Consider the following 20,412-nt stretch of genomic DNA (forward strand, 5'->3'; position numbering starts at 1 on the left):
TGTTTAATGAGAACAAGAACAAGCTCCACATTAGAAACATATTCTATTTTTTGATATCTATATAAATGACCTCATGGAGAAGTGCTGCTTATGTCATTAAGTTATACACAAATGTATATCTATGACAATTTTTCCATTGTCAATGTGGCTATTAAACTACAACTGTAATGGTGCGCCAGCTGTGTTACTGTGTTTAAATCCTCAATTTATAATTGTCACATGTCTGTTTATTCTAGAAACTAACGGTTTCATTGGAAATTGTACATCATCTCAAAACAGAAAATCAGTTCAAGAAGCTGTATTTTTTTTTCCTGGTTCATTGTTAGCTTGAACATATTCCTGAGGCGTCTTGCACATTTTCTTCTTTGGAGCGTATTTAATCATGTCACATAACCGCTCACAAAACATGAACTTCCTAGTAAACAAACAACATACTCCTGACCATCCCCCGCCCCTCATCCACCTCCACTGAAATTGTATCTCCTGCATGTAGCTACCTCAGCTCTGCAGTAAATGACTCATGGGCTGTGGCAAATGGAAAACATAAGTAGCTGTGTAAGTCTGCAAATTAAATAAACATATGGCTTCATTCTAATGCAGTAAAAAGTTGAGATTTTGCGTCGAGACGCCGCTGGAACGGGCTGCAAGTATACCTTATTTTGAATCGGATAAAAAGAAGCTAATAATTCAGGTGGTTAAAATAAAAGCGAACCAGTTTTAAATTAATTCAATTTTGTTATGAAAAACACTAAAAAGGACATTTAAATGACTCAATGCACAGAATTGGAACTGTTGAACAATCACCACGCTTGACTGTGCTCTACAGATGGCTTCCCAATGGAACGAAGTCAACGGCAGGTTTTTGAGGAGGAGAGATGCAGCTGTCCCTGTTTGACTTTGTAAACAGTTGTGAAGTCTAATTTGTCCAACACCTCTACAAAAGAGAGGTTGTAACTCTATCAGCAGTTGACCTACTGTACCGCCCTTAGCTAGAACTGCAAGACAAGCCCTTTTTACAAAGCCCCACTGAGGAAACGTCCCAGTGAGCGCTCTGTTGAGCGAAAGGCATGCAGGCTGTTCAACTCCCAGAGTACTTGTCCTTTTTTCATGGATCCAGTTTCAGTGGGTTATCTATCACTCAGGCCGCATAAGGGTGAATCTGCCTTGAAGGTGCAGAAAAAACAGGCAGAAAAAAAAAAAAAAATCCCCTCCGTTTGCCATGGACGAAATCAGATGTTATTTACCATGTAGGTCTCTAGCATCGGTCTGCATCATCTTGGTTTGACTGCTACTGTGGTGCCAAAATAAGAATAAAAAAAAATGCTTGTATGGCAAACAAAATCAATTTTCTTTTGTGAATAATCTCATCATGTTAAGTCCATATTAAATAGAAACTGGCCACACAATGGTAATATAAAATTATGATGTATAAGCAGAACTGTACTAATGGGAGTATTCTTTTCCTTCAAGCGTCTTTATAGGATTCCCGCAGACACCCTAAACGACCCGTGTCACTAATATTAAGTGGTGACAGGCTTTCTGAAATAAAGGCTTTGGAATTGGGCTGCTACATCTCTTTGTGACACACACTACTGTTCTCTCTGGCATGGTTTCCCCTTTTGACAATGTGAACGATGAGTCACAGGCAACAGTCCTGGCTTGACTGGAAATGCTAACGGAGCCTTTCGGCCGAGTTCGAGTGTCTACGGGGTGGAAACCCAAGGATGCACTTAAAACTGTTGCGCAAAGTAAAGGGGGGATTATTAACTACAAGGCACACATTCAACACAAGTCTGCTGAAGTGCAAACTGTTTCATTCTATCCGAAACAGGAAGTGACACTATTTTGGCACAGCCGTGTTTGTACACCATACAATCCGATGTCGCATTCAGACCTTGTATTGTCTTGCATCCCGACCGTCCTCTGTTATATAAGGCGAGACAGAAATACAAAATGCCCCTGGAAAGCATGTATCCAGTCAACGAGACCCCAATGACGTGTCGTCTGGGAATAAAAATGGCCCCATTGCATGTAGCCAGTAAATTTAATCAGCTATTGTCTCCTGTGCGCACAGGCACTCATATTTTCCTGACTGTGGTATGTCTAAAAAAAATCTCAAAATACCCTTGTAAGACGCTGCCTTAGCTAATCTCAGACTGAACTTCACAAAAGTATGGTTTTGTTGCGATACATAACATCCTCCAGCAATAAAAACTTTATCCTATGAAGAGATTGCTGTAAAGAGACAAAGGAAAGTGTGCGCTGACTTCTACACTAAGAGAGGAAATTTGCAGAGGGATTATTCTCGGCAAGTATGTCAAACATCTTCATATTTGGTTTGATATTGGAAAACTGCCCAGAGTGTATTGTTTGGTTTTCTTCATTTATTTTCTGGCGGAATCCCATTATAAAATGATCAAAATAATGAAGACGTTTATTTGCAAAGAGAGCTGGGGAGTCAGATCAAATCGCAAGTGGTCAGTTGAGACACGAGCATGAGAGCCTGTCATGGCAAGTGAGAAGCCTGACATTAAAACAACGTGTGAATTTCAATCTGTGATTCTATGTGCTGCCGACAATGTCATCCATTAATGACAAGCTGTTATCCCTAATGCTGAAAATACCTACATAGGCTTTCAATCACAACCATCTCTGCTCAACTAACACTTTTACAAGCCCTTAATATGGGCTGGTCAACGGAAAAAAAACAAACAAAACACTTCTGTATAGCCATTTTTATCCAGACATCATGTGGAGTTTTTGACTTTTACAAGGACACTGTATGTTCCTTCTTTGCTGTTGCAATAATAATCCTCAGAATTCTCAGACAGCTAACTGCTAATGTTAGTAAAGCCAGGTTGACATGACACACCTTTTCTCGGGGAATCAGGAATGCGTGTATTGTTGTGTACACAGCAAATGACTACGCTGCATGAGTCAGTGGATTGTGAAACATGAGACTAGTAAGTCACATTATGCTGGTATGAATAAAAACTCCCAGAACATATTTTTGACTCTGTGAGGGATGAAACAAGTTGCTTGATCGGGAGATTTAGCAGTTTTTTTTTCCCCAGTAGATCCTAACAAATGAAATGGAAAAATGTTAAATCTGTTTTAAATATATAGAGCTCAAGAGGCCAATTTAGAATAGACCAGATTTCAGGTGAGATCCGATTTAACGCATGACGCAGGATTAGAAATCAAAGCGTAATTCCAATCGCCAAAGCCTCACCCTCACCAAAGGCATGATAATAACATCGCTATAAATCAGGTTATCAAAAGAATCAATCCTTTCATACTTTTTCTGAACATATTGAAGATGATGTAGTTATTGCTTTATTTTTCGATGTCAATGAGGTACTGTCATATTTTCTCAAACAGCATTGACAAGAAGAAAATTCTGTTCTTCAGACAGTGGCCGTCATAGGTGCTTCTGGTCATGTGCCTAGCCCGTGCAGGAAATGGACAACATAAACACCAACTGTGTGGCTAATCTCTGCCTGAGACGTCCTCAGATATGCATCTATCCAACTTGATTTTGGTTTAATGTCCAACTACAGGAGGTCCATATTGGTTCCTCTAATCAGGGCCAGACAGGACACGCGACGTGTTTGTTAGATCTTACGGATTACGTAAAAGCAATTGGCTTTGTGTTCTCTTTATATGTTCACGTTTTGTTGATTGACACCTTGTAATTTAATTAAAGGGTGAAAAACAACCCCTTTTTTCCGATAGCATAAAAATAGATAATTAAGTGTTGTTTTTATAGATTACTCGACTTAATTGCGGAGTCGATGTATGTTGAAAACCTCGTGTTGAAAAAGCACAGAGCAATCTGGTAAATATTACGGCGCCGAGACAGAACCGAAAAAGGCAAACATCAGAAGAAAGTCTAAAGGGCGCTGATGGGGCTGAAAGCAATGACCGCTTACAGAAAATGAATATTAAGACACATAAATAAATAAAGAAAGAAAAAACATATCTGGAAAATAAATTGGAGGGATACAAAACGCAAGCTAAAAGCTGTACTTAATCAAGTTCACATACACTTCTGAAAACGCATTTCAGGCCTCATGCAGAGACGCATATCTCGCCCAGGCAGCACCGCATGTAGAAAATCCAATTTTGACTGTTTGGACTTTATCATATTTTCAGTCGACATTGCTGTTGGCGATATGATACTTTTAGGAAGAGATCTTGATATAGCAAGCCAGAGACCGATAGCTCTGTAGTACTGGAAGACAAATAATTTGTTATAACAAATTTAAGTTGAGCAATTTAGTTTTAATACAGTTAGATAACTAAAGTAGAAGAAACCATTATGAAGAGACTACCAAAAATAATTCACTTTAGTCTGTAGACACAAAGTGCCACTCTTAAGAAGATAACAACATGTAGCTTAAATAGAACAATAGTGTTTTTAAAGCCCTTTAAACGACATCTGCCGGTATATGTTGGACTCTCACAGAGTGATCCCACTGCTTTCATCATCACAAGCAAAAGACAACAAGGACAACAGCAGAGTAACCAACATTTGCAACGTCTGTTTTTTTTTAGTTAACTAAAATTATTCTCTCAGAGAGAGCTGCCCGCCCTCGAAGCCAAGCTTCAGGAGAGAAAAACCTCTCATCTGGGTTGGAAGACAGAACGACTGCATAACACATAGTGATGGAGTTAAGATAGTCAGGGTAATTCATTGTACCAAACAGAGCTCCAAATCTATTTCCCTAACCCGCAACAGAAGTGATAAGTGAGGATCCCCTTAAAAAGACGTTGCTGTATCTATCAGCATATGAAGTGTTTAGAAATTGCACTGTGGAGCTACAAGAAAACCTCAGCAGAGTTCTCCATTGTCTTAATATTTCCTTGTACTGTGTTTAAACACAAATTGGACAAGCCACAGCCATAATGATTTTATCACTGTTACTTAACCATCGGAGCAAACAAAAATAAATAAATGACTAAAAATAAAATCAAACTATGACTCGTGAGGGCAACAGCAGAGTACAAAAAGAACACTGTGCACTGGACACAGGCTCAGGAATCTTAAAACCTAATCTTAAAACATTGACAAGGTGCCAGATTGATTTTTCTTCTGCTCAACGGGGAACCTGGCAGAAACAAGAGCAACTCCATTAACATGCTCAACCATTCCACCCTACTGTGATTTCTGAATTACAAAAAGCATGCCATTCTCAAAATACTTAACATTTTCTCTATTATCATTTTGTAAAAGATATGCTGTAAGTATAGTAATATCAGCAGTAGTCTATTCTGTCTAATCTTGTGGTGGAGAAATTAGCAGTTGAAAATATATCATATCCATCAAGATGACATGCAATGTTTTCTATGGTTAAAGAGGTTTGGTGTGCTGGGGAGTCACATTTGCAGCTAAAAAGTAAAAACATCGCTTAGATCCACACTTTTCACATCTGCCTTCCACTGGTCTGAGACTAACCTTCACTTTGAGCAGACGATGAACGTCAATGGTGAGATTTCATGTTTCATAACATGACATGTAAATAGATTAACTCGAAATTTAGGGTCAAAGCTATGGTCAAATTGTGAAACTATAATAGATTGAGGATTACTATTTATGCATGTGTCAAGATTTGTTTAACTGAGGGTTTACAATGTTGAAACATTTACAACAGGAAAGATGTTTGTAAATGTGTCACACAATCTATGCATGGACAGAAAGAGTATCTCAACCACAATTTCTGGAATAACAATTTCCGATGTTTTAGGCACGACAAAACACCAATCGCTCCCGGTGAAATTGGGACATGTCTCCAGTTGGTATCTACAAAAATCTATAAACAAATCATTCTTACTTAAAGATGAATGGTACAGCATACGAGAGTTGAAAATATATGCGTTGAATTTTTATGATATTAAGAGCAAGTAATGTTTGTATCGTCCTGGCATTTAAAATAATAACACTACTTTCTGTTTGCTACAGTACATGGCTACAGCTGAGCACAGCATCTTTAACCGATATTTCCAATCTTGAGTTTAAAGCTCGGGTCGTTAACCTGCTCAATATAAACTATCTAGTCTGTGTGTATGTTTACCACCGTGATCTGATTTTATAACACTGACTGACTGAGGGAGGGTCGCTTGGTCTATAAACATGACAGGCAGTTCTTCTTCAGCTGAGGGTAATAAGCTCGACCATGATGCCTGGCTGCCTCCAGCCAGCCAAATGGGGTAAGGCTTCAAATTGACGTTATTAACCGATGTGGAGACAGAACAAAACTCAGCCAATGATGTGTATTTTTGTTGTTTTTTTTTTTTTTTTAGAAAGGCACTGCTTGAAGATAAGTCACAGTTAACCATCTTTAACGATTAGATTGGTTCCGCATTTGACTTCAAACCAACTGCCATCCGCGGTGAATTTTGTCTTCAGTCGGTAGCAACACAGTGCGGCAACGTGGCGAACGTATCCCGGGATCTCAAAATAAAGCTGCAAACGAACAGGAGAAATTTGGTGCACTGACGGCTGCCCGGGATCAGGATCTCCAAAGCCTAAACTTTGCTCTTTTTACAAATAGATCAAGTGATGGACTGCAAAAAAAGGAATGTATGGAAAAAATATGACTTTTTTTTTTTTTTTTTTTTTTTTTTTTTTGAGCACAAATTAATCTAAAGCTTCTGTGGTGGAGTTCAAGAATAACACCAGAGCCATTAATCCTTAACACAAAATCTTCCAAATTCAAAAAAACAAAAGCAGATCCTTATTAAGACGCGTTACAAGATGCAATAGTGGTCCTTTCATGAAGCATGACCTATTTTTTCCTTTCTTTTTCCCCTGAAAACACACATGTAATTTTACACTCATACAGCAGAACTGGGGGGAAAAAAAATCCTGTTATTGACCTATTGTATAGCGAATTTAAACATGTAATTTGTTGGGAGAACCATATTTGCTTGGAGTAAGACGTGTCTCTCCCCAATTAACCAATCAATCAATGCTGTAGTTAGCGCAAAAAAGATGGACACAGTAGCATTTTTGTACTGACAAATGAATGCGAGTGGTTGTGAAAGGACGTGCCCTGAGGCTCAAGAACAGGCGGCTTCCTGTGAGACAATACTGGGCGGGTGAGAGCCTAGCGGTCAGTGTAAGAGTGAATAAAATAGAGATACTATTTTTTTTAGTGCCGTCTTTGTCTATTATTTATGCATTCCTGCATGGACAGTCTGCCAGGCAACATTCCAATAAATCCTTGAAACCTGAAATATCCATTTGCACAAACTGCATTCAATCAAGCTAATGGGATCATAGCTAAATTTTTACAACTTTAATCTCGCCCTTCAAACTGTTTAACTGAATTTATTGCAAAGCCAAAAGACAACACTGCCCTTTAATACCGGAGCGAGTGATACGCGAAAGCCTGTAATGCAGCAAAAATGTCATGTGCCCGTATACTGGTGTACGACCTCCTCTGGAGAAATGAGACTTTTAACAAGGATACACTAGACCACTGCTGAGTGACTAATATACTGCTCCACTGTTTGCACCATAGACAGTTGATGTGTTGCCATGTGAATGTCTAACTAGAGCGAGGGCACTGACAACCATTAACCTCAAATAACTGCCTGACTCTCTCCCAGCAGCTGCTTAACAGAAGCACAAGCAACAAGCAAGGCTCCAAATGGCATTGTCACTCTGGCCTGGTAGCTTTCCAAAATCAATGCAGGAGTCATCCATTTCTATTTTAGAGGACAAAGTGAAACATTTTAAGATTGATGGGTGCCAGGACTTAGAAGCAATTTGGATCCAGTTCTTGGTTTATCAGAATGCAGCATGCTTTTGACAGCCTCTATTAATTACGGCAGAACTCGTCGTACTTTGGCTTATTTGAATTTTCAAGTTCTAATCTCTACACCGGAGCCTATCGCCAAAAAAATGCAACAACGGTAGAAATCGGCTTGTGGCGAAAACAGATTTGCTTGTGTAGGAAGAAGGGTAGGAATAGCGTACACATCCAACTTCAACGATGACAAATTACAAGCATTTAGTTACACCGGGTATCCTTAAATCTAGCCTTGTGTAATGTGTTGGTTTTTCCCTACCTTATTATAATTTGTAGCACCGGCACGATTCTTCAGCCTTAATTTTGACACCCTGTACAAAATGTACTAGAGATTCAGCTCCACGGGAATTGCAGACCAACAGTCTTGTTATGGAAGCCAGATTTACTTGTGCTGTCCAGCAATAAAGTTTGACTGGAATTTTGTATGAGCTTTTCCTGTGTTCCACCTCATAAAGTAATCTTGCTACCGAGATGAGGTTAACATTTGATTTGCCAACAGATTTCCTATCACCAGAGCTCTCGGCCATCCAATAAATAAACGGGTAGATGGAAATCCATGTCCTGAGATGAAGGTCAGTCAGGTGAATAAAAATTAGCAAGACTAATATCGCAGGATAAGTCGATTCGCGCTTGCTATACTCTCCCATACGCCCTCTCTCCGGGGTTTTCAGACTGATTTGTAACAGCCGGATGCCGTCTTTAAATTGGGAAAAAGGAGTTGTGTTGAGTCGATCATATAATTTGTTAAGGCGCCGTTGTCATGGAAACATGTCACCGGTTTGTCTGTGATCGCAGTCCACTTGGGCACCTCGGCTTGGCGCCGTGTTTTCTCACTGTTGATGCTGGCACGGGAACCAATTGATAGTGATTGGATATGATCCACTGATTTTCAAAGAACAGCTCCCTAAATAGATGGTGTTGCGCATTTACAGCCAATGTTGTGTCTTAATGATAAAAACAAAGTAACTGGGACACTTATATTCCTTTGTTATGAACGGTGAGTGCTGATTGTGCTGATAAAGGAAAGTTGTTTCGCAAGATCACAAGATAGATTAGTTTCCCTGAGCTTTGCTAAGAGGGGGTTTTTCCCCCCGCAAACCTTTTCTGTTCTTATAAAAATGACAGGAGAAACAAAATATCCATCCGTACTTCTCGGAGTCCCCGCGCAGATTATGTGATGCTGCCTTTTATAAAGATACCGCAGTTCCCAGGCGGAGGCATAGATTTCTCATAAACTAAAGCGGACCGTAAACGATAGACCATTCCACTTATGTTTAGTCCATTGTCCATTATACATCACGGAAATAGCCGAGAGGCTATAAGCAACCAATAAGCAAACATACGTCCGTCAGGGATGTTAATGTTTTTTTTTTCCCCAATATGATGATAGAAATGTAAATATCGCTTTAATGTGATTATGTTTTCTCAGGACACTTCTTCCGCCTTGACACCAGTTACCTCATCTTTAAATCTACCTAATGTTTATCTGTTATTTGCTTTGATTCATTGTGGAAAATACATACTCTTGTGCCAGGATTATGAAAAAACAATTTGAGCCCCGATATGTGAATCCAGCCTCATTACCTAGCCAGACAGTGGGAAAATGAACAGAGACTGATAATTAACTTACAGTCTGCAGCTTGATCAGATCTGTAGTTTGTCACTTGCAATGATTTGATTAAGAGCACCAGCAACCAGAGTCAGAGCTGAAATAATTTGAGAGATCATAAATGTTAGCGTTATTTTCAGTATTAATATGTCAAAATGGCAGGGGCACTTTTATTAAATCATAGCTCTTGAGGAGTACAGAGAATTTATAATATTGAAGAATCGGGGACATTTTTTTTTTGTAATTTCGTAGGTGGTCTACAGCTGCCATGTGCCGTATTACAGGATACTGGCGGATTCTTATCTTTACATTTCAAACAGATCGGTGGAACAACTGATACTGACAAGTGGACCAGACAGAAACAAATATGATTAAATATCAAAATTTGGTGACCCAAAACCAAGCTGTGACTTCTGCACCATAAACAGTTGATTTCATTTTTAACAGCGACTGTGAACAACGGACACCACGCCAATCGGTTGACCAGCAATTGGTAAAGGTCTTGCTTTTGTTTTCGTATTATTAGCGTCCTCCATGAACGGTCCTCGTTTTAATTCTGTCATGTAATTCTCTCTGATCGAAATTCGAGTTCTAGGAAGAACTTTTAAATGAGTCAGCCAATGTTCTATTGTACAGGCAGGGAATACTGACCTCAGAGGACATACAAAAAAACGTCAATATACTGATTATAATATAAAAAAAAATTGCAGCACTTTAATATCAAATATGTATGATTTGGATTATAACTAATCCAGTAGTTGGATCGTTCACATTATACAGTGTGACACCAGCTGCCCTTGACTCTTAAATGTGTCGAGAAGGCACAGGACACAGCGCTTTACAGATCTGGGCTGAGCACACAATGTTGGGTTTCAGCACTGTCAGTGTGCTTATTTCCTAAAGCTCACACTGACTATTCACTGCAGCGACTCCTACACACATGCTGTCTCTCTCGACTATTCCACTGAAGATTCAGTGCGGATTCCTTTGACACGACACACAGTCCAACAGCTTAAAGCAAATATTGCCTCGTATAGAAGCCTTATGCTATGTTTATGTCAAGAAGAATCAAATGACTAAAGCTTGTAATCCCACTTAATTCATTATCCGTACGCAGTAGAAACTGGACGTGATCACAATGAGGCTGTGCAACACTTCAGTAGGCAATGAACTGAAGCCACTTTGATGTTTGAAAGGATGTGAAATTGTACTCTACCATGTGCTGTGGAAAGAAGATGAACAAGATATTATAAGTATGAGTAAAATGATAAGAAATTACCATAATTTCAAAGATAATTGGCATGTGTGCTGAAGCCGATCATCTGTTTTCACATCTGACTGCGGCGTACACTCGCATTTACACATTGAGATCACAAGAATGTGCCATCGAAGAGGAAACGGTTTCTGTTTGATTCTACGGCTGACAGAGGATAGTGCAGAGGGATAAGAGCAATGGGAAAAGCATCTCAAACCCGCCCACTAAATGCCACCAGGCTGAAGTATTGATGTACTCTGAGGAATTTCCCACATATCACATCCTTGACAGACATTCACCTCAGCTCAAAGCTGTATTTTTAGAAAACACATTGATACACTTCAAGCCTCGCTTCCAGCAGCTGGGATGGCTCTAGTCTCATGTACATAAACTGCGTTATTGATGAGCTATGTAACTGCTGAACGGCTGAGGAGAAAAATATTTCAAGATTTATTTTGGACTGGCGTATTAAACTGTCATACTACAGAGGCCATGGTTCAGCGCGTGGAGTCATTATGTAGAAAACATGGCATCTGATCAACGCTGGAGCAAATTTCCACGTGGAAGGCTTGGAGTGACCGCTGTTAGCAACATGGCCCAGTAAGAGGGCGCGCTGTTAATGGATTGTGGCACACTACGTTAAGTGTAAATAACGCACGACAGCGACGCTGACCAAAAATCCGACACATCATCCACCTCACGAAGCCAGTAAACATGGAATCATTTGGAGCACTCGGGATTTTTCCATTGTTCAACCCATTTTGCTATGATAGCACAAATGTTTCCTTTCGGATCCGGAGTGCCGTTCGACCAAATGGATATTTTTTACGAGTTACATTTGGCCTACGGTTGAGCACACGTTTACAGCCGAGACTATAAATTCGCATACTGAAATTACTGCATATAAAATGACAACATATTTGAAGAGATAGATGTACAGAAAACAGACGACGATGGTCAGAAACCATCAAATTACAGTTCGGGGTAATTTACAGCGGACACTTATCCAGAAACCTAATGTGTCTATGACGCTGCTAAGCACCGCATAACCGTTTTCCCAAACACAGTACTTTAAAACAAAAAAACGCCCAACTGCTTTGCAATAGATAAGTCTTGTTTGAGAACATCATATTCATGGAGCTCCTCGGAGCATCTGGGCGCTGATCCAGGCTACCTGGCTGCAGACATATTTCACTTACTGCTTCTCCTCAGCTGGAGACTGAATTAGGGGAGACAGTGCAGCTCAAAAACTATCCTTTAATTTGGTATCAAATTCACATCTGTGGTGTGTTTAGTTGCACTCAATACAATATTTTTTGACACTGGCAGCGAAACGCGAGTGGTTTGGCGCGGTGATGAAATGCAATATTTGTTCATCTATTGTTTATAGTCATAATCATCTAAAGCACCCTTCAAATGCAGTCAGAGCCCTTTTGATAAGTGCCGTATTAAAAGGGTCGGACTTTCTTCTATTACAATACCCACAAAGGATTTGGTTTCAAGAACAAAAACAACGTTTAAAATAAGATGTTACAATCTGTAATTACTTTCACTCGGGGAGACAAACAAATAAAAAACAATGAGTTTTTAATCGGTTTCGATAGGTAGCTCACATTTATCAAAGGTAGTTTATCATTAAAAATTGAATTCGTATTGAATGGTTTTGTTATCTGGATTAAGGCCAACAACAGATTGGGTAAAAAATAAGCACAATACCAAACTGAAAGGTGGAAGTTCTGCATTCGGCAATTTCATGTTTTGCTATTTCTCTGCTAAACTGTCCAGGCCTCTCAAAGAAATGCAATGTTCTACGTACAGTTACCCCCTCATTAAGCTTATCTCAAAACTGGCGGTTACAATGCCGGTCGTTGCCAGACAAGAGATAGCGGGAGCGCTTCAAATGTCTTGCTGTTTAAGACTGCATGAATGCACCGAGAGCATCGTCATGTCAAAGATTCGTGTACGATTTCACTTAGCTTCTTTCTTAACATCTAGATATTCTGACTCGGTCGAAAAGGTTAATAATTGTCATCACCTCTGTCTTTTCTATCGAAGAACTACAAAGAGGGCACCTCGAATGAAAGGAAAATGAGACAACAGCTCTGCAGCAGTCAACACTGCTGCACCACAAAAGCTGACAATATCTTTATAGCTGGTGTGTGTGTGTGTGTGTGTGAGAGTGGAGTGTAACCTGGGCTCGGATCCCAGGAAAAGATGGATCACCGGCCCCTGGAAAAATAGCAACTGTGCAACAAGCATTCAAACTGTGGTCCTTTTCTGCTGTATTTGGCAAAGCGCTGGTGACCAATTCAATCAGTGCGATAAAAACTACAATATAGCTGCAAGATACGATGTAACAATTCAAATATAAAACGCGTAGTCAACCTTTTAAGAAAATAATACAGTGCCGTGGGAATCGAGGCCCATGTTTGGTTAGGCAACAAAAGGTACCACAGGAATAAAAAGGGGATATGGAATCATTACAACTGGCACTGAAATAGCATTGTAAAGCAGATGGAGAATGAGCATTAGTGACAGAAATACAACTTGTTTTATGAAAGAAAGTCCTGTCGTTCACTTTGAACGCGCAAGTACACAAAGATCTCTCCTTTCTAATATTTACTATGAAACTGACAGTTGGGCTAAGGTGAGCAGAGCTGCTTTGTGTGGTAAACATGTGGCCTTCATTTGCATTTTCGTGATATTTCAGTTTTTGGAGAGGTGCAACCTGCCTCTTATGCAAACCTGTTAAAACAGGATTTTTGGATTCTTGCCCCGTGAGAACTGAAGAGTAAAGACTTGGAAATAATCATGTCCTAATGATTCAAGAAATCAGACTTTCATGTCTCCGTCCTTATCAATTATTTGAATCAGTGCCTGCTTATTTTCCATTGAACACATGGAGGGCCGGCCACATGAAAAGCGGAAAAGAAAGAGAAACCAGTCAAAGCCTGGCTCCATTTCATCTGGAGACCACAGTGGTGGTTGTAGCTGCACATGGGCCGACAAAAAGGGTTGAAATTCCAGGAGTGCGCGGAGTTGTCAAAACCCACAGATGTGCTGCCTCACAACCAGTCCACCCGTCCATTACTGAATATCCAAAGTTTCAACATCAACCATAGCGCCGGTCTGGCAGGTTGTGCAGGTGTTGTCTGCGACTGGCGAAAGAAATTATAGCACCACCTACACTTGATCTTTGATATCCGACCAACATCAAACTGCAGCGAAAGACTCAACTGGTCTGATGCCAATGATCTACAGATGGTTTTAATTATAAAGAAACAGTCAGTCTGAGAAGTGAGTAAAGGGATGTGGTACTACAGGTCATAAAGACATAAAGAGGGTCATAAAGGACTTACTTACTCAGCAACAGTACTCAGTTTGGAAGTCGATTTTTCCCCCTCAAAAGAAAAAAAAAAAAAAAAAGATGCCGGGGATGTGCTCAAAATACGTATATTCCAATAAGGAGGCCAATGAGACCGTGCAGATACAAATTCTTTTGCCCCCTGTCTGAATGGTCCATGAAAAGGCCACATTATGTTGAGACGGGAGGTTGAAGAGTACTCAAGTTGATTAAACACAAAGTAATAACCTCATTATCGAAATTTCAGGGCAGATATTTACATTTCATATGGCACAATGCTTATCCATCTTTGAACTTGGCCAATTTTCAGTGCAATCCTGTATTGCTATGGCAGCGCCCACAGAAACACACGGCTAAGTCATCGACCTTCAAGTTAAATTCCTTATTTATGTTAAATGTTGTTGTGTATAAATTTGCAATCAATTGCCTAGCCCAACAACAGAATGGCAATAACTTGATTTTTTCCAAGTGTTTTTGGAAGAGGAGGCAACCCTGGCAGGCAGATTCACTTTCCATATCTGGCATGTTATTTGAAAGTTAAACAAACAAGAACATATTCCATTATTCCCAGAGTCCCTACATCAGGCACAAAGCTTAAAGCTTACTAATTTGTACTGGACATGCTGCCCTCCTTCAAGTGCTACTTTTTCCAGGATGTTTTGCATACGGGGTCACCAAATTTAATCAGCTTACACTCAGGATTCTAGTGCAAGTAAAAATACGTCCACTTAACGTCGCCGAAGACTCGGTCTCAGAATGACTTTTTTCTTTGCGGTTATCAACCGGAATTTTGAAACACACTGCAGCGGTGATACTATCTGGGATTTTACGTGGTTTTTTTATGCTCTACCGTGAATTTGGTAAATATTATTCCCAAACATAAACGCTCATGTGAAATATTACGAAAGGTTACTCCGGAGTAACTGCTCCACATACAGCTGTTCAAAGTAGATAAGAAAACTGGAGGATCAAACACCTTATTGACAGTTACCTAATAATAAAAAGAATCCAGATCAGCGCTTGTCAAAATGACAGCTATATGAAAAAAGGCAGATATTCAACACACTGCTTTTCAACAGACTCTTAAATGCGAGAGCTTCCCGTCAGCACAAAAGCAAGCCCCCAACCTCTGTAGTTTAGCTCAAACACAAAGAAACAGCCTTTGGAAAACATTGCATTATGATTTAAACAGCGCAGATGCTTCTTTTCATGTCTATCTGTCAGAAGCTATTTCTTTTGTGAGCGTTTAATAGAGATTCAGAGTAACCAGAGGTAAAAATCCATTTCCGACCTTTATTACCCGGTCTCTTATTTTTACAATAAAAGCACAGATCTACGAGTGTTGATTTGTATGTCTGCAAACAAATTGAACTTTGAGTGAATGTACGGTGACTCGATTTGAAGCGCAGTGCTTCAAATTACCAGCTACCTTTAAGGAAATTGGCTAAATCCTTTCTTAGTTTGTCATCAGTTAGTGTTCAGCCATGAGATGACAGGAGCCAAACAAAGCCAACATAATCCCCGTGTCCTCGACTAATCTGATGCCCTGCACTTCTGCACAAACACTGTTTAATACTCTCCTTCCACATGGTGTGGGACATATATTTAAGAGGTGAATGCACGGTCAAAGTGATCACGAAACATAGCGTACCACAATCTTGATTTTGTCAATTGCGTGGGGTATCTGACAGGACACCGAGGCTTAACATTTTTGTCACGTCATCCGCTGAGATACCGAGTAAATTATCTGCATCGACTTACAGAAACACACGCGCAGTTTGTATAAAAGCTTATGTCATCACACAGTTGTTCACTTCACTATGAGCTGTTTACACGCTCACTCTGCTGGAAAGGTCATGTCTCAGCAGTTCAGCTATCGCACAAATCAAAGCTGTGAACAAGCATATGAGAATTTCCTCATGCTCACCTCGGACGATTCGAAAAACAGGGTCATCTGTAAAATAACGTTACTTCTTGTTACGGCCTGGAGGTTATGGCATAACCTTAAGATTTAACTTCAACCTTGTGATTGACAGCTCTGTCAAGCTGAATAAAATGAGCCCATGGCATGGTACCAAAAGTCTGCCAACACCCATGCTATGTCAACCTCAAAAAAGGACAATCACTTTCTCAGCGTGAAATGGCAAATGGAACGAGATCGCTCTTAAACAGCTTAATAATTATCATCAGGATCACAATTGCTTTGTGAACGCACTTGACCAGAATCATTTTGACAACAAAACCGCTTGACATCCTATTAAATAAATACTAAAATGGTACATTCGTACGACCAAACATTCTTGCTGTCTAAGTGACTGGTGTGATTTAATTCACCATGTCAGTCAGGTGCAGTTGACAAATAACAGAGGATCATCTTCTCATGGCTGCCTGCACTCAAGTAGCTGCTGACTTAAGTATTGACCTTGAACATCCCAAACAATATTTTTCTGCGTTCCAGAAGGCTTCATTTTATTTTACAACCGAAGCCATTGCCTACCACTCGGCTTCGCTAGGACGGCAGAACCAAGGCATATGCGATGTGCTCCTCACAAAGTAAACCAATTACTGTTGCCTACTGACCTTTGTAACAGTGTTAAATACGACAAACCCACAGGTCTGCTTTTAGTTAACTCTGTGATTAAATAAAAACCTATAACATGCTGCCTGCAATGTAAGAACATTAACTTTCCACACGTAAAGCGGGACCCCGAATTTATATGGACATTATTTAGGGAGACGGTGCGTGAGAACGCAAATATCGAAATCAATTGGCCCTAAACATTACACAAAACCCTACAATTGCAGAGTGCAAAGTCTGTGTAATGTCCAATCGTGTACACGAGTGAAAACAGCAGGTCATTGTCTGGGGGATTTCCAGCACACGAGTGACATTTCCATCACATTACTTGTGTGAACTCAGAAGAAAACAAGTATCACAAAAAGACCAATAAAATTATTACAACGTCATACAAACTAGAGGAACAAAAGATAAATCACTCATGACCATGTTAAGAACTATGGATGGGTCACATTTATTTGATAAATCAATCATTGATAAATTCCAAAATAGGCTAGGATTTGATCTGAATATCATCTTGTCTCTGCCTTAAAACAACATGAGATCATGTTTGCAAGTATAAGTTTTGGTTCAATAAGCAGCTCTTAGCAACACATAGAACCTGGATATGAGGAACCTTGTTCTTTATTTTTTTTAACGCAAGTTAAGTTTGTGTCGTGTTCGTCCTCAGACTTTACCCTGGTTCCATTCCCCCATATGAAACAGACTAAGTACTTCCTTTAGGTGACAATGGGCCTTGACAGGGTCAATAATGTTATTGTATGGTTAATGTATTGAAAAGGCAACTCCGCTTTGCACCTGGTGCTGAGGCAATGGCAGGAGCTTGTCTAAAAAAAGGAGTTCTGCTATTGGTGACTCCATGTGTTCTTTGGTTCAGTTAATATGTATTAAAATATGACTGGGTGAAGGCTGGGCCACAATAAAATGTTACCACAATTTATTACAGTACAATAGATACATTGATACACTGCTAGGGCATTACAACGACAGATTCAGGAACTAATCAACATAATGACACAGAAGTACCTGTAGTTTTTTTTAGTGAATATGATATATTGCAGACAGTGTGTTTTATCTAACATCTACCTATCGCTTGGTTTTTAAAAATGAAGCACTACCAAATATGACCTTTAAAACACTACCATTTCTTTTTTAATTGCTATCAGCCATATCGGTTTCCAATCTTTTACTGTTGATTGTCCAATATTTACTCATGGAGAGTACCATGTTATACGGTACATAGAGTAAATATGGCTGGAAAAAAAAAGGACTTTGCTGGCAATATCAATGTAATTAAAATACAACTGAACAATTAAAATATAAATTTTGGTTTAGTTTTTCCCGTTTTTCTAAGACAGAAGATCTATGGTTTCATCATATAACACCACAGTATAAATACTCTGATTTTTTCTCTACCCCCTATCACAGTACTACATAACTCACATGTTTTCCTTTGGCTTTTTCAAAATATACAGAAAAAACTAAACACATAAACCAGCCATTTAAAAAAAAAAAAAAAAAAGCCAGCTTTTTCCCTCCACTATGATTAAGAACACATTCATTTTTGAATGCTGCATTTTGATATATTGAGTCAAATGATATACACACAAACAATAATATTTGATTAAGTGATGGAAAAGCAGGGTAATACCTCTGCAACAAAAAAAAAGACAATCCTAATGGTGTGAATGCTCAGTCATGTCTGCCATTGTTTGGTCACACTTTTGTCATTTTGCCACTGCAGATGCCAAATTAACTGTGTTAAAAGAAAAAACAACACACACACCGCTGGGTTTGTTAGAGACATCCGGTGGTGGGATAGCTAGTAACAGTGACATAACGTTTCTGTCAAGTCGGGGTTAAAGTCAAAGACATATTACACCATCCAGTAACTTCTGATATAACACGTGCATTTGAAAAAAATGACATATTAGCAAATTCACAACAGAAAGACGGCGTTTTTAAGCCTGTATAAATGCAAGGGTTGGCCCAAAGTGGTCTTCTTAAAACTGTCCAACCCAGTGAGTCAGTCCAAAGAAAGCGGGGTAGAGGTGGACTGCCTGACACACGATAAAAGCCATTTAAAAAAAAACAAAAAAAAAACACAATCTGCCATCTGATAAAAAGTCAAAAATGCAAACAACCCAAAAGACAAACATGCCTTTGGATAGTTGACATTTCTTTGAAACGGTATGAAGTAGTTTTGGTGAATGCTAGTTGAGACTTGCTACAAGTGTCACATGTTCACACTTCTTTAAACTCCACCAGCAGTTTGGTGAGGAACAAGGGTTCAATTAAGTGTGACCCCCCCTCCCAACACCACCCCCACCCAAGTTATTGAATTCATCAAGTGACACTATTAAAAGAGAGAAAGTAACACTTTCTTCTGTGTTTCTCCCCACAGGGACCCCCTGGGGTCCCCGGTACCCAGTTTGGGAAACACGGTACAGTAGGTTTTCACTCCAACACACCGGGAAACGTTGCACGCTAATCACCCTGCACTCGACGGCTAGCTAACTTTGATTACGAACTATTATTAGCCAACTCTCCTCTTTTGACGGGTTTGTTTTCTTTCAGCGGGGAACCGGCAAACTTACTCAAGTTTTTTATTTTTTATTTGTTTATAAACGCAACCGCGTCTACGCCGCTTCAACTTCACCCGGGAGCGAGGATGGCGCCGTGTTCGCCGAATATCAAGACGCTAACCCGGCGAGGGTAATGAGCTAACGTTAATCTGACTCGTAGGCTAAATGGCAGTGAAACAATGAGCTGTGAGTGTAGTGAGCAAACGGGCTAGCTTAGCCGCTGCTGCATGCTGCGCTGGCTACCATGTAAAGCTAGCCAGCTTGGCTCGCACGGCTAAAACGGCTATCGTAGCGCTAACAACAGTAAAGAAAAAATTAAATAATAATTTAAAAAAAAAAAAAAAAAAAAAAAAACTTACCGACTTAGCTAGACACTCGTATTCCAAACCTCGGTTTGTCCATGGTGGCGGTGGTCACTCCGGTTAAAATCAAATTAAAAAAAATCAACAAAAATCAGAGTACTGGCTTTGAATCGCCGCGATGGCTCTGGAGGACCCGAAGCGGCGGAGACGAGCGACAGCGCGATTCCCCCACAGACATCCGGCACGGGAGCGACGGGGAGGCCGGCGACTCACTGGACTTCTGCCGTCACACTTCGAGGTAACGTTACCGTCCACGCCGAAAACAACCCTGTCCGGGGGGGCATTTTATTCGCGCCGCCGCGAAAGCGTGTAACCCGGTCGACTTCTCCTCTCCTCCTGCCTCCACCACCTCCACCTCCTCCTCCGGACCGTCGGCCAATTAATCCCACCGCGAAACAGCCCTCCGCTTGGGTTAATTCCTCCGTATTCGCCCGTTTTGTGGATGAACGCCGTAGTGGTTCTTCGTGTGGGAACTGATACAATGTAACCAACCAGCGGCGGCGGCAGCGAGAGCCGCTCGGAAACCCGGCGCGGGGGTCGCTCCGCCCGGACCGGACTGTCCCACCTCACCGCGCCCCAAGACCCGGAGCCGGAGCGGAGCGGAGCGGGACTCCGAGGGTTTTTGTTTCCAGGGAGCGGAGCTGCTTGGGCGGGCAGGGTGGGCGGTGGGGCCGGGGGCGCAGAAAAAACATTTGGGACAGACAGAAATTAACAAACCAAAACAAATCAAACAAACAAATTAACATATGGATAGATAGACGTAAACAAACAAATTAACATACAGATAGACATAAACAAACAAATATAGCTGAAATAAACATGTAGACAACTCGATAGATGGA

The 20,412-nt window shown here is 40.4% G+C and overlaps 1 protein-coding gene across 3 annotated transcripts in view; it reads right to left on the reverse strand.

The window, feature by feature from the left end:
• The window catches only part of znf609b (zinc finger protein 609b), an 84,782-nt gene extending 64,627 nt beyond the window's left edge, over positions 1-20,155 (reverse strand). For all 3 annotated transcript variants that reach the window (XM_086144144.1, XM_086144145.1, XM_086144143.1), the window contains exon 1: positions 19,568-20,155. The gene's annotated coding sequence lies outside the window, so the exon portion shown is untranslated. The remainder of the gene's footprint in view (positions 1-19,567) is intronic.
• Positions 20,156-20,412: the final 257 nt, after the last annotated feature.

Source organism: Fistularia commersonii, chromosome 3, assembly GCF_037954325.1.
Source record: "Fistularia commersonii isolate RoL2024-O1a breed Wild chromosome 3, RoL_Fcom_v1.0, whole genome shotgun sequence".
NCBI lineage: Eukaryota > Metazoa > Chordata > Actinopteri > Syngnathiformes > Fistulariidae > Fistularia > Fistularia commersonii.